This window comes from Stenella coeruleoalba (assembly GCF_951394435.1).
Source record: "Stenella coeruleoalba genome assembly, chromosome: 9".
NCBI lineage: Eukaryota > Metazoa > Chordata > Mammalia > Artiodactyla > Delphinidae > Stenella > Stenella coeruleoalba.
In genome coordinates, this window is record NC_137155.1 from 52,877,267 (window position 1) to 52,897,088 (window position 19,822).

Sequence of the window (19,822 nt, forward strand, 5' to 3'; positions counted from 1 at the left end):
AAATTTAGAAAATATCCAGGTCTTATCTCTTGTGAGATTTTTATGCCCCTAATCCCTCCTCAGGCACTTCAATTATGCATATATTAGGATACTTGAAGTTGTTCAACATTAATGTTCTACTTCTATTTTTTAGTCTTTGTGTGTGTGTGTGTTTCCCATTGGATACTTTCTATTCCTATTTACAGGTTCATTAATCTTTTCTGCAATGTCTAATCTGCTGTTAAATCCAACCACTATATAGATCTAGATATATTTTCTTAGACACTGTAGTTTTTCATCTTTAAAAGTCCACTTTGTATCTTTTATAACTCTATTTAGCATGTTCAACTTTTCCTCTAGCTTCTTGAACATATGGAATATAGTTATAACAAATGCTCAATAACATTTTACTTATTCTATCATCTTTGTCATTTCTGGGTTAGTTTTGAGTAATTTATTAATCTCATATATTTCTGCTTTCTTGCATGCCTTGTAATTTTTGTTTGGATACCATTCATTGTGGATTTTAATTTACTGGGCACTGAATTTTTCTTATTCCTATAAATATTCTTGATCCTTGTTTGTGGCATGGTTAACTTCCTTAAAAATAGTTTGACTCTTGGGTCTTGTTTTTAAGCTTCTTAGGCATTCTGTTGTGATAAAGTTTATACAGAGGCAAGACAATTCTGAGTACTCTCCCCTGTGACTTACAAGTTTTTCCACTCTGGCTGATGGGAATAGGCACTATTCCCAAATATTCTTTCTAATCATTTTAGGTGATTGTCTTCCAAGTCTCATGTAGTTTTCACATATATATGAACTGATAAAAACTCTACTGAATAATCATAAGGGACCCTATGCAAATCTCCAGGGCTTTCTGTGTATCTCTGTCCTGTATACTTGAACCATCTTGGCTTCCCTGGACTCGCAGCTCTATCTCCTTAACTCAGGAAAACTGCCAAGCTCTTCTTGGGTTCTTGTGTTGTGCCTAGAAAATTTCTCCAGGCAGTAAACTAGGACAGTCATATGGTACACAGCTCACCTTTCTTTTTTTCTCCCCCCTCATAGGGAACTCTGTCTTCAGTGTCTGATGTAAAATGTTTTGAGAGTCGATGTTAAAAATATTTTGACTGTTTTTTTTCTTTTTTAACTTGTTTCAGATGGGTAAATCCAGTCTATTGTCTGATGTGGAAATCTCTTCCTTTTTTATCATTTAATCTGTCTTGAGCTTGAGAAAAATCTCTGCATTGATTTACACTCAAGTATTTTGCTGGTGAATTTTTATTATATTTATACTGAAAGACAAGAGGATGGCAGATTCTTTTCACTAGTCAAGAATATGAGGAGAACTTAACTCTACAGGTTTAAAATAACCTTGCTTTAGCTGCAATTATTATTTTAAAAATGTTTTACTTTAATTGCAATGGCTCTGAGTGAAGACTAAAGCTTATATTTGTAAGAAATAATCTTTAACATACTACTTTTCTTTATTCTCACATTTGTTAATCAGTTATTCACATATTACCTCTTCCATATTTATGAAAAAATATAAAATGTTAGATTGAATCTATGCTTCTTTTTTAAATCAATTCCTTAAAAAAAAAAAATATATATATATATGAAATGTCCCCTTTTGAATATCCTTTCCTTCTGATAAGTTTTGATCTGAACTTTATTAGAATACACTGTTCCATCTGAATTGTGATAGTAAATGAAGGGAAATATGGAAAAAACACAATTGGAGAGAGTAAAGAGGCAAGAGCAAAATAAATCACTGAAATGTTGGGAAATGTGCCTGAAGAGGAAAGGCTAAAAGACTAAGTAAGTGTACATACCTAAGAAAATTGAAACTTGACAGCACATTTCATGTATATGAAAGGATATTTTATGGGTAGCAGTAAGCAGTATTTTGTTTGTAAATTGAGGGCGGAACTTCAATAGTCTCCTAGTTGATCACCCTGTCACATGCCTCATTTTCTTCATGCGATGATCTGTCTAACGCAGGGCTGGAAAAACAATATTACTCAAAGGCCATTTTCATTCATCTCTTTCATATTCAGGAACTTACAAGGACTCTTGCTAACTCTCTGCATCAAACCTAAACTTCCAACAACAAGCATCCATAGCTCTCCATAATGTTGTTTTTCTATCTCATAGCTCAGTAATTCCCATACTACCCCCTCCATTTATTTATTTAGAAACTAACTTTATTTTTATTTATTTTTTAATTTTATTTTTTTGGCCCCGCGGAGCAGCATGCGAGATCTTAGTTTCCCCAAACAAGGATCGAACCCATGCCCCCTGCAGTGGAAGCACAGTCTGAACAACTGGACTGTCAGGAGAGTCCCCACCCCCTCCATTTAAACCAGACTTTTCTATGATATAATTCTTGACCTCTCGTCCCCGAGACTCCCCATTTTGTACCCATGTACATGCTGTTCCCAAACCTTTTGAATAATTATGCTATAATCTCTAAAATAAGACACAAACTTGTTTTTTTAAAAAAAAACTTTTCATATAAAACATTGAAGAAACCTAAATCTACTGTACCATTATTTCAGCTTTCACAGTTTCTTCTTAATTTATACCTGTAAATAGGTTTCTTCACAACAACTGGTTGTGGAGGTCGTGCCTTGCACAACTCCAGGGGAAACAATATGCACTGTAACCTAGGTAATGCACTCCCTAGATCTGTTCCATGCATACCTGAGCAGTTGTATATTTGGGCCTGCATCTCTCCTTATCTTTTTGTTTCTTTATCACTGATAATACTCATGCAATTCATTTATTCCTGAGGTTGATATTCAAAGCCACCCCACCTTCCCCACAATATAGATACTATCTGCCTTTTCTCCTTCTATTTCTCCCTCTCTTATCACCTGAATTTTCATACTTTAGCCAAGGCCTTCTCAAGGTTGTCATCATTGACATTTTGGGCTAGGTAATTCTTTGTTGTTGGGCATGTCCTGTCCATATTGTAGGATGTTTAATAGCATCACTGTCCTCTCCCCACTAAATGCTACATTACCCCTGACCCCATTAGAGCCAAAAATGTCTCCAAACATTGTCAAATCTTCTAGTGGGGGCAAAAATGACTCCTGATGGAGAACCACTGCTCCAGCCATACCAAATTAGTAATAATTCCCCAAACACTACATGCTGATTCGTGTGTCCATGCCTCTATCAGCATGATTTCTTCTCTCCTTTATATTCCTATAAGTGAAAACTTGAAGAATTGTATTCACACTTAGAAAACAAACCAACAAAGAAATAAAGTATCTACCAAAAAACTACCATGACTACCACAACAACCACCACAATAGTTTAGGGGTCACTGTCTTGATCAAGCATAACCAGGTCCCTAGGCAGAATTTATCTCTCTCTTCTCATTGCTATTACACATGTAGATCATGTGCATTTTCCCACTTCTGCACTCATCACACTTCCTCATAATTTATTTTCTTAAGATCCACCTCACTTAAAGGAATGTGAAGATAATGTGAATCCAAACCATTCCTGTAGGCTCATGCCTGGCATGTATGTACCAGTTATTGAAGAAAACATTCAATATTATCTTTTCTGCTGATTCTCCTGATCACACAAACTGTACACACATTATTTCAACTATATTCAAAGCCCTTACTATTTATTTTACGAGTTTAATAACAGTGGTAGACATAAAATTGTTTTATTTGTTGTACAAAGATATATTGTACAACACAGGGAATATAGCCAACATTTTATAATAACTATAAAAGGAGTATAACCTTTAAAAATTGTGAATCACTATTTTGTACAACTGTAACTTACATAATGTTGTACAGCAACTGTACTTCAATAAAAAATAAATTTAAAAAAAGCTTTAGAAAAGTGTCTAAAAACAGAAATGGTTTAAAAATTAAGCTTCAAAGCTTATATATCTTTTTATAAAAAAGAAAAATTTTATTAAAGGAAATAAACATTTTATTTCTTAATAAAACACAGCTTTTGTGCAACAAATATTTTTGTTTGGATATTAACATAACAGAAAAATCTTAATAACTCACAACAATGAGTCTGAATAATATTACAATGGATAGCATTTTGCTAAAGAGTTTTCTCTGCTTTACTTTTTCACTTCACTTATATATATAAATACCATTTTGTGTTTTCTAAAATATAGGTCATTTTGCTAAATTTAATAAACACTACTATGGACTAAAAGCATCTTCAAGCATTCTGTATCCATTTTCAAATTTAAAATATTACTTTTGTTATCTTTGCCAAAAATTGAAGGATTGTTTCCAGTTTCTTTGCCATCATTTTCTATTTTCTTCTAAGTTTCTTGGGCAATATTTGTTAGTGGCATATCCTTAAATAATTGTGTGTGTCTGTGTAGTTCACATATGTCTATATATGTCATACATATGAAATATACACACACACACCATTTGTTTTTTCATCATCCCACTGAACAGAATGTGAAACTAAAGAGGAAATGAACCTCCATCCTTCCTGTTCCTCCTTGTGCCTCGGGAAAGAAATGTTGTGAATAGGTGAGCTCCAATCCCTGGTTATGCTACTCCCAGGTAATACTGGACAGCCCCAAACTCCAAGGCATCTAAAGTGAGTATGTGGATAAATGTCGGCTCACAGATTCTGACTAGCACATCCTGGAAGACACTGAGGAAACACCAGATGACGTTTGTCTTTTGGAGCCTCTTATCCCACAATTTTGGTTCCTCTCCTTTGTGGAGGCTCCATAAACTTTCAGAAAGCTGGAAACTTTCTGGTCTCTTCTTGGGATGCTTCTTCGTGATTATCATTTTTTGGCAGACAGTTATGTGTGCTCAGCTCAATAAGCATATCTAATACTTACTCATGACTGTGTGGGAGGTTTTATGAATACAAAATGCATTAGACTCAGCTCCAGTACATCATACTCCAAAAGATGCTCATTTGAGAGTTTAAAACAATAAGGGGGTTATTGGACATCAAGACTTATGGACATTAAGTTAATGTCATAAATAGTTAAATCAAATGTTTGGCTTAATGTACACTGTTATGCCAGTGTCTGCATATCTTTGACCACTGGTGCCTTTCTGCACCGGAAGTTGGTGATATTCCAAAGCCAGAGACTTAAACCACATCTCAGACCACTATATTGATTACTACTCTCCTTTTTCCTCTTTACCTCTTTTCCAGTGTTACAGAGGCATACAATCTTTTTTCATTCATTCATTAAACACATAGTATTTATTATTTACAAGATTCTAGGCACTAGCAGAGATGCAAAGGACATGGTACCTAACTCTGAGGCCTCTCAGTTTAGACAGAAAAGAGTTAACACCAACAGATCATCTGCAAATTGGTAAGTTTTGTACTAAGAAGCTAGAAGACAGGCTCAGGGAAGGCTTTAGAGATGAGAAGACTTGTATACTGTACCTGAAAGACAATTAAGAGTTGTCACGGTAGCAAAAGGAGGAAGAACAGTCCCACAAGAGAAAAAACAAGCCTGAGCAAAAGCCAATGACTTGAAATAGACAGTCTCATTTGAAAAATGATAAAAATATTTTACAGGCCATGCCTATGGGTTACACTAGCAAAATTTACAGGGCTTTCTAGAGCCCCTCGTCTTGAGAATGCTGCAGTGATCAGGATTGCCAGCTTCTTCCTTGGGGGTGATGCCATCTGAGTGATTCTCAGGCCCCTACACCATGTACTAAGATCTACATGGACAAGAAGTGGCCCTTTTTTGTGTAATGCATGTTGTTACATGTATATATGCATGCTTTTATTTGTCCTGTTTATACCATACAACCTTAAGTAAAATTTTACATAGAATCAGAGGTCCAACAAAAAATAGATGATGAGGGAGGTGACCTGATCTGGCTGAAGAAAGAACCATCTGCTAGTAGAATTTTCCACTGAATGACCACTTGCCTCACTAAACCATCAACAACTTGCCTTGTAAGTTTTCCAGAAGCAAACCCTGCACTGCTTGCCTTGTGGAATTATAAAAAAGGAGGAAACGAGGTCCCTTCAAAAATAAACCTACAAAAAATAAATAAATAAAAATAAAAAATAAATAAACCTACAGAATAGGATTTCTCTGATGGTTCTCCTTTACTGAGGAAATTTCCAGCTTGCAAACCACAGACATTATGAGCAGTTTCATATTTTTTGAAGTCTTATCAAATTAGAATATGGCCATAAACATTCAAGGAAGAGCTCCTCATGTCTCCTATTATAAATACCAGAATTATATGTCAAGCAAAGGAAAATGTAATGGGTAAAGGAAAATGGGTATGACTTAGAGCAATTAGCATGAAACTCAAGACTAAAAACATATAGCCTCCAGCTGTATTTTGCACAGCAAGATCCAGATGAGGAAGGGTAAAGTACAATCTACCATAGAGGATCCAGAATGTTACCGCCTGAACCCACAGATCACTCTCAGCAAAATGAATCCTGGGACAAGCAGACTTTGTATGCATCCAAATAGAATGGAATGGGTCTACAGCATCACCTATGAGGGATTCTTCATAAGATCTAATAACAGGTTTATAACCAAGCTGCTAAATCTAACTTCTTGCTTCCAGGTAAATAATGAAAGGAGTAGAGGAACAAGTTAGATGACACTATCAGGTGGAGGAAGCAATTAGACAAATAGGTGGGACCCATTCATCAGTAAGTAAATGTCATAAAAAAGTTGGGCAGAGGGTAGGGAAGAAAGGGTGCTGAGTCTAATGAGATCAAAGAAACATAGCAACTAAAAACAATGCTTTACCTTAACCAATTTGTTTAAACAAATGAAACGTATAAAACATTTTTGGTTAATTGGTGAAATTTTAAAATGTAATGGATATTAAATTACTTTAAGGAACTTTCCTTAACTTTGTTAGGTGCATTAATGATACTCTCTGATGTTTTAATGGTAGAAAATGTCCCATTTTAGAGTTGATACAAAAATCTTTAGGTTTGAGATGTTATATCTGCAATTTAAAATTATTCAGCAAGAAAATGAGAAAAGGGAATATGGTAAAATGTTGACATTTGTTAAATCAAGGTAATGGGTATATGGGAGTTACGTTATAATCTACATTTTTCCATATAATTGAAAGTTTTCATAAAAAACTGGATTTTTTTAATTGATGCAATTGTGTGATATTAACTTGTGACATTAACTTGTATTGTTAAACAGTTTCTTTGCCTTTTTATGCCTAAGTGGATTAATGGCATCAATAGGAATCTTCTTTTTATATAAAAAATGTTTCTAAAACAGCCAAAAAAGATTTATAATCACTATTGTGATTTAGATGTAAGACAGAATGAGTTTGACATTGACTTCATTTGTTCACTCATTATTCATTTATTCTCCTCATTCAACAAATGATTTATCGTCACATCACAGAAAAACCATCCTCCAGAAATCAGTGAATTTTCAATTTTGATGCCCCATAGATCTACTTGCTCAAGTTGCTAAAACCATCTGAGTTTAAATTTTGTCAGCTATAAAATGAGAATATTAATAAATTTATCATATTATATGAGGAATAAGTTAGTTACTAAGTATAAGGTGCTAGAATTCAATGATAACTAAGTGAATGGTGGTATTATTATAAACAGTGGTGTCAATGACACTAAAAATATAATTATGAAAGGTCCCTTACTGGACTAGTTTTCAAAAGATTCTTTCTGCTTCAGAGCATTCTTCATCTACTTTTAAACAGTTCTCCTATTGAAGAATTATAGCAAAATTTATTGCATATGCAATAAATCTATTTCTTAAAATGTAGATTAGTTATTTCTTAAAATGTAGAATCAAAATCCTAAATTCTAATGATTTAAAGATTATAAAAATTATAAGTACAGACACATTTCAATGAAAGATTTTTCTTCTGTATTGCAGAATCATTCAATACAGATTACTTCTGTTAGTGAGCATGTAAAGTAAAAATTATAAAATACTCAAGAGGTTTCAAGACTAATTTGCAAAAACTGTATTACATTTTGAAAGAGTACCAGATGAGTTTCCCTAATAAACTTGCATTAGAGATTGGACAATTGGTGCAGAGAAGTGCAATTATTTCTTATATATGTTTTTGAAACAATAGGGCCCATGAAATCTCTGGATTATACTAAGTAAAATGGCATCCTGTTAAAAAGTCTCAGAGTCCAGAAACATTTGATTTCAGAAGCAGACTACCTACTTAAATAGATTATGCACAGGGAGATCAGGTGGCCACCTTCCTTAACTGATTTTTAGCAATTCGGTAACTATAGTGCTACCATTTATGCAGCTGTTGTCAAAGGCTCCGTGTTTCAATTTCCATTCCTCATTTTCTGACCTGTTCATAAATGTCTACTGCAGACTGAAGCCCACAGTGCAAGGTTTTATTAATAATAGATTTAAAACTGTGATAGAATGTGTGTTCCCTCAACAGAGTTGGCAGTGCTCCACTTCATGGGACAGCTGGTCTCTGTAAGCTCATTTCCCAACAACTGACCACAGCTGAAGCCAAACGAGCGGGAACTAATCAAATGGAACCAACTTACTCAGCTGGTTCAATGAATCTGTACAAGTGATGAGGACACAACAAAATAATTAGTCTTACTATTCTTAGGTCTTAAGACAACCTTAGGAAAAATCAGACTGGGAAAAAGTGCCAAACCCATGTTTAATTTGCCCCATGGTAAAAATACAAAAATTGAGATGGATTTGGAATAGGATGTGACTATTCTACCCAAATATTTATGGTGTATCACTAAATGAAAGAGTGTACTGTTTATATTGGTTAGTCTATTCAGAATGTGGAGCGTGGCTGAAACTATGACATGTCCCTATCAAAGAAATATCTGGAGTAATAAAACAATCGTACATATCAACTAGACATGGATAATAGGTAATCAATAAACATTATTACTTTAGTGTTTATCTCTTCCTAAGAAATAGAACATTCCCCAAATAACGGCACTAAATATAATTTAGGCTGAAAAAATTCAGAAGGCAACTCAGGATTTAACAATGCTTATAATGTTTATTAAGAATGCCTAGAAATAGTCAAACTGTGAAGTATGAGAGTACAGTTTCCAATGCTGCCCCAATTTCTGACACCAACTGCAAGTTCAGGGGGATTCCTAAAACCACCCTTAGATTCAATAATTTTCATAGGACTCCCTGAAAACTTATATTTATGGTTACTGTTTATTATAGGGAAAAGATAAAAATTGCAAGCAGTCAAAGGAAGAGACACATAGAGCAGAGTCTAGGAGGATTCCAAACATGAAGCTTCCATTCTCCTTTCCTAGAACTGACTTGTAACAATGGACACAGAGTACTGAAAATAAGGAAGCTCAACCAAGCTTCTGTGTCTTTAGTTTTCATTGGTTGAACAACACTGGTTGATTGCTCACATGGCTGAACCCAGTCTCTAGCTCAATTGATACCACATGAGCCAAAGTCGCCACCCTAGGTCACACTGTTGGTCTTGATGCTGGGGCCAGCCCCGACCCTAAAGCTATTGGGTGTGGATGACCTCACCCCAAGATCCAGTGTAGCCAGCCCCTACTCTAAACAAAGATGCTCCTACCAGGTATTAAATAGATGACCTCTGAGAAGGCTAGGGAAAAAACCAGATATTTCTTTGGGCAAGGCCAAATTCTTTACTACACAATAAATATTAAATGATCATTCACACTTAGGTGTGGAGTTAAAAAATATATAGTAGATAAGTATATTGTGAATCTCTAGTTTTACTCTCTGTGAACTTTCTTAACTAGGACAGTATAACTGCCCACTCAAATACTCTATTCCCTAGAAGTCAATGACTATTCAGTTTATGTAGTTTGATGCATAACCTTTCCACAATTGGGACTTACGAAAGCATTTTAATCTCAAACCATTTTATTTTAATCAGCAAGTATTTTTATAGATCCATGTCTACCCTGAGCTGTTTTCTGACTCACTAAGAAAGCCTTTCATCATACCTCATACACTTGCCCCCTCCTCCCTAAACACAACTATAGCAATACTAACTCTTGGTTCTCCCTCCATCCAGTCCAGTGACTTCTTAGTTAATTTTTTCAGTTCAGTCTCATTGCAGTTTAAAACTACCCCATGGAAGATAATTTAATTTGATGGGAATGAGTTAATGTCCATTAAATAGAACCAAGTTAAATATTTTAGGAACCCTAGTTACTGAGTCTGATCAATTCTAACACATGGTTACAGTATTCCCAGTTTAAGGAGAATTATTCATAAGGATTAACATTTTCAAAACTAACAAGATTAACTGGTGCTACTCTGAAAATAAATAAAATACGAGGCATTTTTATTTTATAAATACATGTTGTATAAACAAAACTGTATATTATTACTCTTCCATGAAAAGTTCCATTCAGAATATATTTATCCAGATGGGGAATATTTATAAGCAGAGAACCCAGCATAAGAAAAGAAAAAGCTGCCAATCAAGCAAATTACCCTAATGACGATGATCATCAGGAAGGAAACACGTTATATGAACAACTGATTGCAGAGCGACTGATTGCAGAGGGTCAAAACAGAGCTTTGCCATGAATGGGGCTAAAAAACACCCCTGTGTCCACGGAAGGCTGCAGGTATGCTGCTGCTATGCCAGAATGTGGTACTAGCCTGTAGGAATATTTTTCTCTAAAGCATGTCTCCTGTGTGGATATCAATTTGTATTACACTTCTCTAAGGATCATCTAAAATGATTTGGTTTTCATCATAAAGGGGCCAACACATGACCAGCACTTAGAGAAATTTCAAGGACAGGTGTCTTTTTTAAGAGCTCTCTTCTAGTGGGAAATGACTACTTGTAGCCAAAGTAAAAATAGTCCCCAGTATAAGGAGCAAGATGACATATAATGAATGCTTATTATATGTCATGTGCCGTGTATAGATTATTAATTCAATCCTCCTGCTATCATATAAGGTGGAGACTATTATGGTCTATTTTTATTTTCAGATGAAGAAATGAGGTGCACAAGGGTTGAAGAACCTCCCCCAGATGAAGCTGCCAAAGCGGCCAGTGAAAGAGTCAATCCCCATTTTAGAGTACTCCAAAGAATATTCTTTCCCCATACTATTGTCTCAACTGTTGCAGGATGACGCCGAATGGCCCAGTTGCTCTGGATCTAGTGTTGTGGACAGGCTTATCAATGGATCTAATTATTTCAATGTTTTTCCTTGAGGCTAAGAAGGCTACAGATGCTAATAGCTTTCAGGGAATGAGATGGTCGGCCTGACTTCAAATCTCTGAACTGCCACTTACTATTGTGCAACCTTGAGCACATTACTCAACTCTCTGCACAAGTTTTCCTCCTAAGTACACACACACATAATGGGTTGGTGTTTTGTTTCGATTTGGTTTGATTTCATCTACCATTTGAAACTAAGTTGTAGACACTGTGGTATTTCACTTCCTAATACTTCCACATGAATCCCTTAAGAACAAATAATTCATTTGGTGCTTTATTGGCAATATTCTTAATTTGATTTTCTGTATCTTAGTTTTATAAGTGAGTCTAAATCAAGAGATACCCAAGTCTTATAAATCTTAACCAATTCAGAAAGTTAGAATATGAATAGAATGACCCTTGCCTGGAATTGCCAGCAAAAATACCTGTGAGCCTTTAGTAAATTCTCCTGTCACAGTCAAGTACTATCATCATCCTCAAATTAAAAAGATGTACAAATCACAGGGTTGCTACATGCTGAATCCAAGTACATCTCAAGGCTCTTACGTGATTTGCCATCATTTTCACAATTATGTCTGGTATCCAGATGGTGCTTGTTCTCAGTACTTCAGCTTTTGTATATGGAGAGAAGCCCTTACTACTCCCTCTAACTCAGTTTAACATTCAACGTATAAGTCTTAAAACTCCAATAAACAATGAATGTTCTTTAGACATTAAACAATCAATATTCTTCAATGTTTACTCACTACTGACACAAAAATAAATTAAAAGTTATGAATTTGGCAAATTATCTCCAACATTTAAAAATTGCCTATAAACTTAATAAAACACTATAAATATAAAATACTTCTAATAAAAATTCCTTTAAGTATTGAAACCACTGTAAGATTTAGACAGCACATAGCACAGAAATACAGAATGATGTTTCAGAGTACAGACTATGGAACCATATCACCTGTATGCAAATTCTGATTTCTTCCACTTAATAGCTGTATGACTTTGGGGAAATTATGCCTCATTTTCCACATCTATGAAAAGAAGGTTATCATAATATTTATCTATGATATTTATCTCATTGTCCTATTGTGAGTCAATAGTATATTAGCAGAACTTTGATAACACCAGGCATATGGTCAGTGTTTGAAAATATTAGTTACATCTAAAAGTATCACAGTGATTAGAGAAGCAGTTCTCAAACTTTCTGGTCTCTGAATCCCTTTACTGAGAATCCCAAGACGTTTTGTTTAAATTGGTTATGTGTATCAAGATTGACCATGTAAGAAATTAAAGTTGAAAATTAAAACATTAATTTTAAAATAATAATAAATAGGTTAAAGTAAATAATATATTTTAATAGGAAACAACTATATTTTCTCCCAAGAAATAATGAGTGGCGGTATTTTACACCCTCGCACAGCTCTTTACCTGACTTCTATGAAGTCAGACATTAGATTCTAATATTTGCTTCTGAATTCAATGTGTTTCAGCATGCTCTTTTGATAGAAGTATTTGAAGAAAACCCAGACTCACACAGATATGTAGTTGGAAATAAGAGGAGTATTTTAGTAGACTTTTCAGAAAACTTTGTATATTCCTCTTGATACTTACACCAAAATTTGATAAGTGGTTGTCTACTAAAACTTCAGGGCAATGTGAAATCTGAAACCAAATCAATGAACATTGCTACTCTGTTACACTGAATGGTCTATTTTGCACTTTGATTGGTCTTTTACTTTCTAATGATTTTCTACATTGATCACTTGAAAAATATTGGTTCACTGAGTTATGCCATTCTTTCAAATATTAACATATTTTATAAAAATATATTTGTTAATATCTCCACCATTGTTATCAGAAAACTCCGTAAGGATTGGGAAGCTCTCAAGCTCACAGTAGCTATCGCAATTTTTCCCAAATTCTAATTTTCTCCTGAAAGCTTGAATTTCATCATTGGCAACAAATACTATCAGTCGATTGCCTTTGAAGTGACAAGATGACTTCTTTTATTTTTAAGTAAATCTGTGCCAAATACTCAACTATAAAAAAAAAAACATACTTTGTCTGTCAGTTAATCTTTCAACTAAAAATTGTGTTCCATGGAAAGGAGGAGGTTGTTCAGCTCTCAACTCAAATGGACAAGTGCTTTTTCTTAAGAAAACCATCATAGTTCAAGATACAGCAAAATGCTTTTTGTATACTTCTCAATTCATCACACAAAATATTAAACAGACATGTGCTCTCTCGCTTCTGGACAAGATGTACTGACAGGGACAGAACTGATCCTCCCCCTTGCAACAACTAAAAATACAGACAAAGTGTATGAATCAAATGCTTTCAAAGACACTGGATGTCAGTCAAAAAAGCACTGATCCTTGACAGATGGGAAACGAATGAAGCCAGTTCTACAGTGTCCTAATTCATTCCTTTGAGAGAGTTTCCAGGTCATGACCTAAAGAGAGGGAATGAGGCAGCGTCGATGGACTCTCTGAGTTGAGGAGACTGAGAACCCTAGTGTCTAAGTGTTCACAGGAAAGAAGAGTGAACTACACAAAGAGAAAGCCCTGGAAATCTTTAGAGGGTCTCCCTCAAGAGTTCATTAGGGTCTGGAGCAGCAATATATTTATTTCTAATTTGTTTATGTATTTATTCATTTATTCATGTTGTCATTATATTATTAATTATTATTATTCCTACTCTTAAGGGTTAGCTTTTTAACTAGATATTTATTTTGGAAACTTGCTAGATTAACAATAAATTTGACCACTTCAAAATAGAAAGAATTCTACCTCAGGTTAAATGCCATTGCTGGTTCTGGCTTAAGGATCGAATGATTCTTGGCATAACTTAGATGATTTGATTTGTTGCATCATGGGACAAGTCCAATCCTTTCCCATAATTTCCAGAAAGCACTGTTATTTACTTGTAAATGGTCAGTATTACCTAGATCATTATCTTTGTATAGTTACCTATACAAATCTTTCATTAAGATTAAAACCGTCTGTTGGCTTTATCTGTAATTTAAAATCATTAGAATGCTCCTCCAGAATGAAATAATGCCACTGCAGCAATACGGATGGACCTAAAGATTATCATACTAAGTGAAGTCAGTCAGAAAGAGATGACACACACCATATGATATCACTTATATGTGGAATCTAAAATATGATACAAATGAACTTATTTACAAAACAGAAACAGACTCACAGACATAGAAGACAAACTTATGGTTACCAAGGGGAAAGGGGGTCAGGGAGGGATAAATTAGGAGTTTGGGATTAGCAGATACAAACTGCTATATATAAAACAGATAAACAACAAGGTCCTACTGCATAGCACAGGGAACTATATTCAATATCCTGTAATAAACCATAATGGAAAAGAAAGTGAAAAAGAATATTTATGTGTGTGTATATATGTGTGTGTGTGTGTGTGTGTGCGTGTGTGTTTATAACTGAATCCCTTTGCTGTACGCCAGAAACTAACACATTGTAAATCACCTATACTTCAATAAAAACTTTTTGAAAAAAGAATGCTCATCCAGCCATTTTATCTACTAGAAAATGAAGGTTAGAATCTGACACAGTAATTCTTCCCTTTAGAACATCTGGCTAAATTATCATCCTGAAACAGGATGTTAACTAATTAATGTGTATGACCACCAGAGTTGACCAACTGATGGACAATCTCTCTACCTAGTTATCATGCGCTGGAATTATTTGGTAAATAGGCATCTGCTACAATGTTCTATCTTGTAGAGTTCTTGGCAGAATTCCTACTATTATGGAGAATATTTGTCTACTCAAAATTAGTCCTCTTCATTCTTTTTTATAGATTCTGATTACACAGACACACATACACACAGACACACACATATAATCTGCATATGCAGGAAAAAGTAAACTCAATATATTTATATTGGCTTCCTCTTGTAGGCATATGTTGCTATCTTGCTTATCAGTAATAACTATACATATATACGTAATTTAATACATACATACTTATATATACTTATACTTAAATGTTGAAACAGATGTACATGTAGAGTACATGTACACATGTACTAAAACTATTAAAATCAATAAAAACATTAAAATTAATAAAAACCAACCATCTACCAATATAGATAAAAAAAGATTATCTTTGTTTTTTGGCATTACAACTACCCCATTGTGTATTTTATTCTCACTTTTTGAGTGCATTATGAACTCATGGCCTTTAATAGACCTGAATTATTTCAGTTATTTATGATTTCAAGCCTATATTTTCTTCTCTAAGCTGATGACAGCCTCCTTCAGCTGATTCTTCATCTATTTTGTAATAGTCATGATATGTTTTTTAAAACTTTCCTACTTTTGGCAATAATAGAAAGTTTTCTGCCCATTCAGAAACCTCTCTGTCCTAGAATAGAATAAAATCTTCTCTAAGACACTCCAGTTCCCTTTTTTTGTGATTGGGATTAAAAATCAAAATCTTGGCATGAGGTGGTACATGTGAGAAGATGTAGCTGCTTCTGTTAACACCTCTGATTTTAAAGTAATATAAAAATCAATTGACTAAGACAAATGAGCACTGTAGCTCTGTTCAGGAGTGAGAGGACATGGAAAGTCCAGGGGTATTTTTTCTCCATGTGCATGACTTCCTTTTTCTTTTTTTTAAAGAAACATTTTCTGTCAACCTTATCTGCATTTTCTGTTTAAACATGTGGACAAACAGCTTCAGGCCACTCAGGCTTGTTCCCACCCATTCAGTGGCCTGAACAGTGGGAGTGCAGACCAGTCTTCAGTGGTGGGCTGAGCGCCCCCATCTTCTAGAGAGACTGCTGACCAGGCCCCAGGACACCTGCATCTCCAGACGCCTCTGCAACCTCAGCTGACTAGCAGTTAACTCAGGAGCTGGAGCAGTCCATTCACCCTGAACAATTCCTCCTTGTTCACAGCCTTTTCAGCAGCGGCTGGCTCTTCCTTTTCAATGTCTCTTCCTTTTCAATGTCTCCAGGGTCTCTGTAGAACTAGAGATGCGGTGTGACCTCCCACGGATGTTACTTTGGAGATGGTAACGCAGGTGTGCAGAACTTCCTGGGTTAGCATCTACCAACTCAGACCCACTGAGTGAGCTCCCTTATTGCTGCCTGGGATGGCAATGTCCACAAACTGCAGAGGAGAATCTGTGTTACACAGAGCAGTGGTGGGCAGGTTAGCATAAGATGCTCCTGTGAGAGGCTGGTGATCGGCCCTGAGATCAGTAACCACCTGAAATAGCAGCTCCCTGAAAGCTGCCTGGATCTGGTGAGTGAAGGCTCCAGAAGTGAAACAGCCAGCAACACAAGTACCTCTAGTGGCAGCAGCAAACATCGGCCCAGCTCTCTGCTCAGTATTTCTGGAGGATAGGACACTGACACCAGCCAGGTTTTCCCTGGCAACACGGCATGAGTTGCCAGCAGAAGCTTCTTCCAGGTTCTCTTCAGATTTATGATGTAAGATGCCATCACTTTCCCTTTTGTAGATGTACTGTTTTATTTGGAAGTCAAGGTCGGTGCCAGCTCAGTGGGTTCCTGCTGCAAGGAATTTGAGGACATCCTCCTCCTTCATTTTCAGGACATCAAGGACTCTGGACGTTATGAAAGTTTCCCTTAAGTCAGGACAGGAACCCAGAACAACGCCATATGGACTCCTATCTGGGTAGCACTGTGTACAAAATGCTGCTGCTGAACTCTGTGGAAAGCAGGTGATTTCCATAGATATAAAAAATTTCATCATATATTGTTCTATTTTGCAAGTAAATATGTCATTATACATTTTTCAAAGAATTATTTGTTTTTGTTCCCAAGGGCTACATTTCTAGTAACCCAAATTATAAGGAGCTAAGAGACTGAATAAGGAAAAATAAACTATTTGGTAAACAGTGAATCTGATGTCAAATTTAAACTTCATCTTTTGTTAATTCTACTTTATTGCGGTACAATTTAATAATTTTTATTTCAATTTATTCAAACTAAAAAAAAACAAAAACAGTTCACCCATTTCTCCCAACCTTCACCCCATGCCTCTGGCAACCACTAATCTGTTCTCTGTATCCATAAGTTTTTTTTCCTTCTTTCTTTAGATTCCACATATAAGAGAGATTATATGGTATTTGTCTTTTCCTTTCTGAGTTATTTCACTTAGTATAATGCTCTCGAGGTCCATCCATGTTGTCACAATGGCAAGATTTTATTCTTTTTTATGGCTGAATAATATTCCATATATAATGGAATATTATATATAATATTATATATGTATATATCAATCACAGTTTCCTTACCCATTCATCCACTGATGATACTTTGTTTTCATACCTTGGCTACTGTAAATAATGATGTAATGAACATGGGGCTGTATGTATCTTTTCCAATTAGTGTTTTTGTTTTCTTCAAATACCCAGAAGAGGAACTGCTGGATCATATGGTAGTTCTATTTTCATTTTTTTGAGGAACCTCCAGACTTCTTTTTCATGGTGGCTGTACCGATTTACAATCCCATCAACAGTACATGAGGGTGCCCTTTCTACACATTCTCTTAAATATTTTTTTATTTTTAGTCTTTTTAATAATAGCCATTCTAAAAGGAATGAGATGACATCTCATTGTGGTCTTGATTTGCATTTCCTTGATGATTAATGATGTAGAGCATCTTTTTACGTGCCTGTTTGCTATCTCCGTATCTTCTTGGGAAAAAAATATATTCAGGTCTTTTGCCCATTTTTAAATTGAACTGTTTGGTTTTTTGATTTGAGTCCTATGAGTTCTTCATATATTTTGGATATTAGCCTCTTATCAGATATATGATTGCGAATACCTTTGCTCATTCATAGGTTGCCTTTTCATTTTGTTGATGGTTTCCTTTGCTATGCAGAAGCTTTTTAGTTTGTTGTAGTCTCATTTAGTTTTGCTTTTGTTGCGTTTGCTTTTGGTGTCAAATCCAAAAAAAAATCATGTCCAGGACTGATGTTAAGGCATTTACGGCCTATGTTTTTTCTAAGAGTTTTATGGTTTCAGTTTATTTTTGTGTATGGTGTAAAATAGTGATCCAGTTTCATTCTTTTGCATAGGGCTGTCTAGTTTTCCCAACACCATTTATTGAAGAGACTATAATTTCCCCATTGTATATTCTTGGCTCCTTTGTTGTAAATCAATTAATATACATGCATGGATTTACTTCTGGGCTCTCTACTGTGGTCTATTGATCTAATGTGTCTGTTTTTATGCCAACAACATATTGCTTTAATTATATAGGTTTGTAATATAGTTTGAAATCAGAGAGCATGATGCCTCCAACACTGCTCTCCTTTCCCAAAATTGCTTTGGCTGTTTGGGGTCTTTCATGGTTTCATACAAATTTTAGGAATGTTCATTCTATTTCTGTGAAAAAATGCCATTGGAATAATGATAGGGATTTAATTGAATCTTTATATATTTGGTAGTATAAATCTTTACACTAGATCACAGTATAGGCTATATTCCTCTGTCATTTTTATGTTATTACAATTGCATTTGGTTAAAAAATAGTTATAAAGAGAATTTTTGTGCATAATTTTTCTTAACAACAGAGATTTTTTTTTTACACAGAACTGCCACTTACTCTCAAAGTATCTCTAATATGTGGAGTTCAAATTATTTCTGATTATAGCCTCCCATTTGAATCTATACTTCAAATGACTAGAGTTCACTGGTGTGTATTAAAAAGTAAACAGATGCTGAAAATTAGCCCTATTCATGGAGAAGACCTTTCTCTGTAACTTTTAAAAATTGTATTATTTACCTAAAAAAGTCTGACCTCATTTTCTTAATAGTGTTTCTGACAGAAAAAAAAAATGCAGCAATTTTTGTGTAACTGGAAATGTGTTATAATATATAAAACAACTGGGAACCTGAACCTAGCCCTGTTCTTATCACTAAACCCTGAGAAAGTCACCTCAAATCTCTGCTTCTCAGTTTCCTCACCCAAGTGAGATAAACTCACAAGTGCAGAATCAGCTATTCTTAAACTTTGTTTTTCGGGGGTGCTATTTTATAAATAGCACAGGCTATTTGAGAAGCTTGGCCTTCCCACATTAGATCAATAGAATTAAAGCTTTTCATTCAAAAAACAGACATTCAAATAGGATGGCAAGAAACTTTTTTCATTATATTATTAGCAGAAATAATGAAATTAAAACTACATTGGCCTCCTAGAACCAGTCTTCTTCAAACTCTCAGACTCTATCTTTCGATATTCTTTATTTGTCCTAAAATTTCTTAAGGGCTAAGTTCTTACCTTCCTCATTTTAATATTGTAATACCCCAGAAACATCCCAGGCACAAGTAATCACCTAATTTTTCTTATAATTTAACTGAAGTAACTCAGTTAATCCTCACTGCCACCTTAAAAGATTAGCTGTTTTCAATCCATTTTTTTCATTAGGAAAATAGGATCAGAAAGGTTAAGTAATTGCCTTGAAATCCCAGGGATTGTAAATGACAAAGGTAAGATTGAATTGTCAAATATTCTAATGTTAAAAAACAGGTGGTGGGACTTCCCTGGTGGTGCAGTGGTTAAGAATCTGCCTGCCAATGCAGGGGTCACAGGTTCGAGCCCTGATCCAGGAAGATCCCACATGCCAC

General features: G+C 35.0%; 1 protein-coding gene and 1 pseudogene across 5 annotated transcripts in view; both read right to left on the reverse strand.

Annotated features, from left to right (window-relative positions):
• ZNF804B (zinc finger protein 804B) overlaps positions 1–19,822 on the reverse strand; it is a gene marked incomplete at its 3' end in the record, with an annotated part of 871,582 nt that overhangs the window by 397,539 nt on the left and 454,221 nt on the right. The gene's annotated exons all lie outside the window — the stretch shown is intronic.
• On the reverse strand, positions 14,782–17,209 carry LOC307191342 (small ribosomal subunit protein uS2-like; annotated as a pseudogene). Its single transcript has one exon. The product of its transcript is annotated as a small ribosomal subunit protein uS2-like (transcript).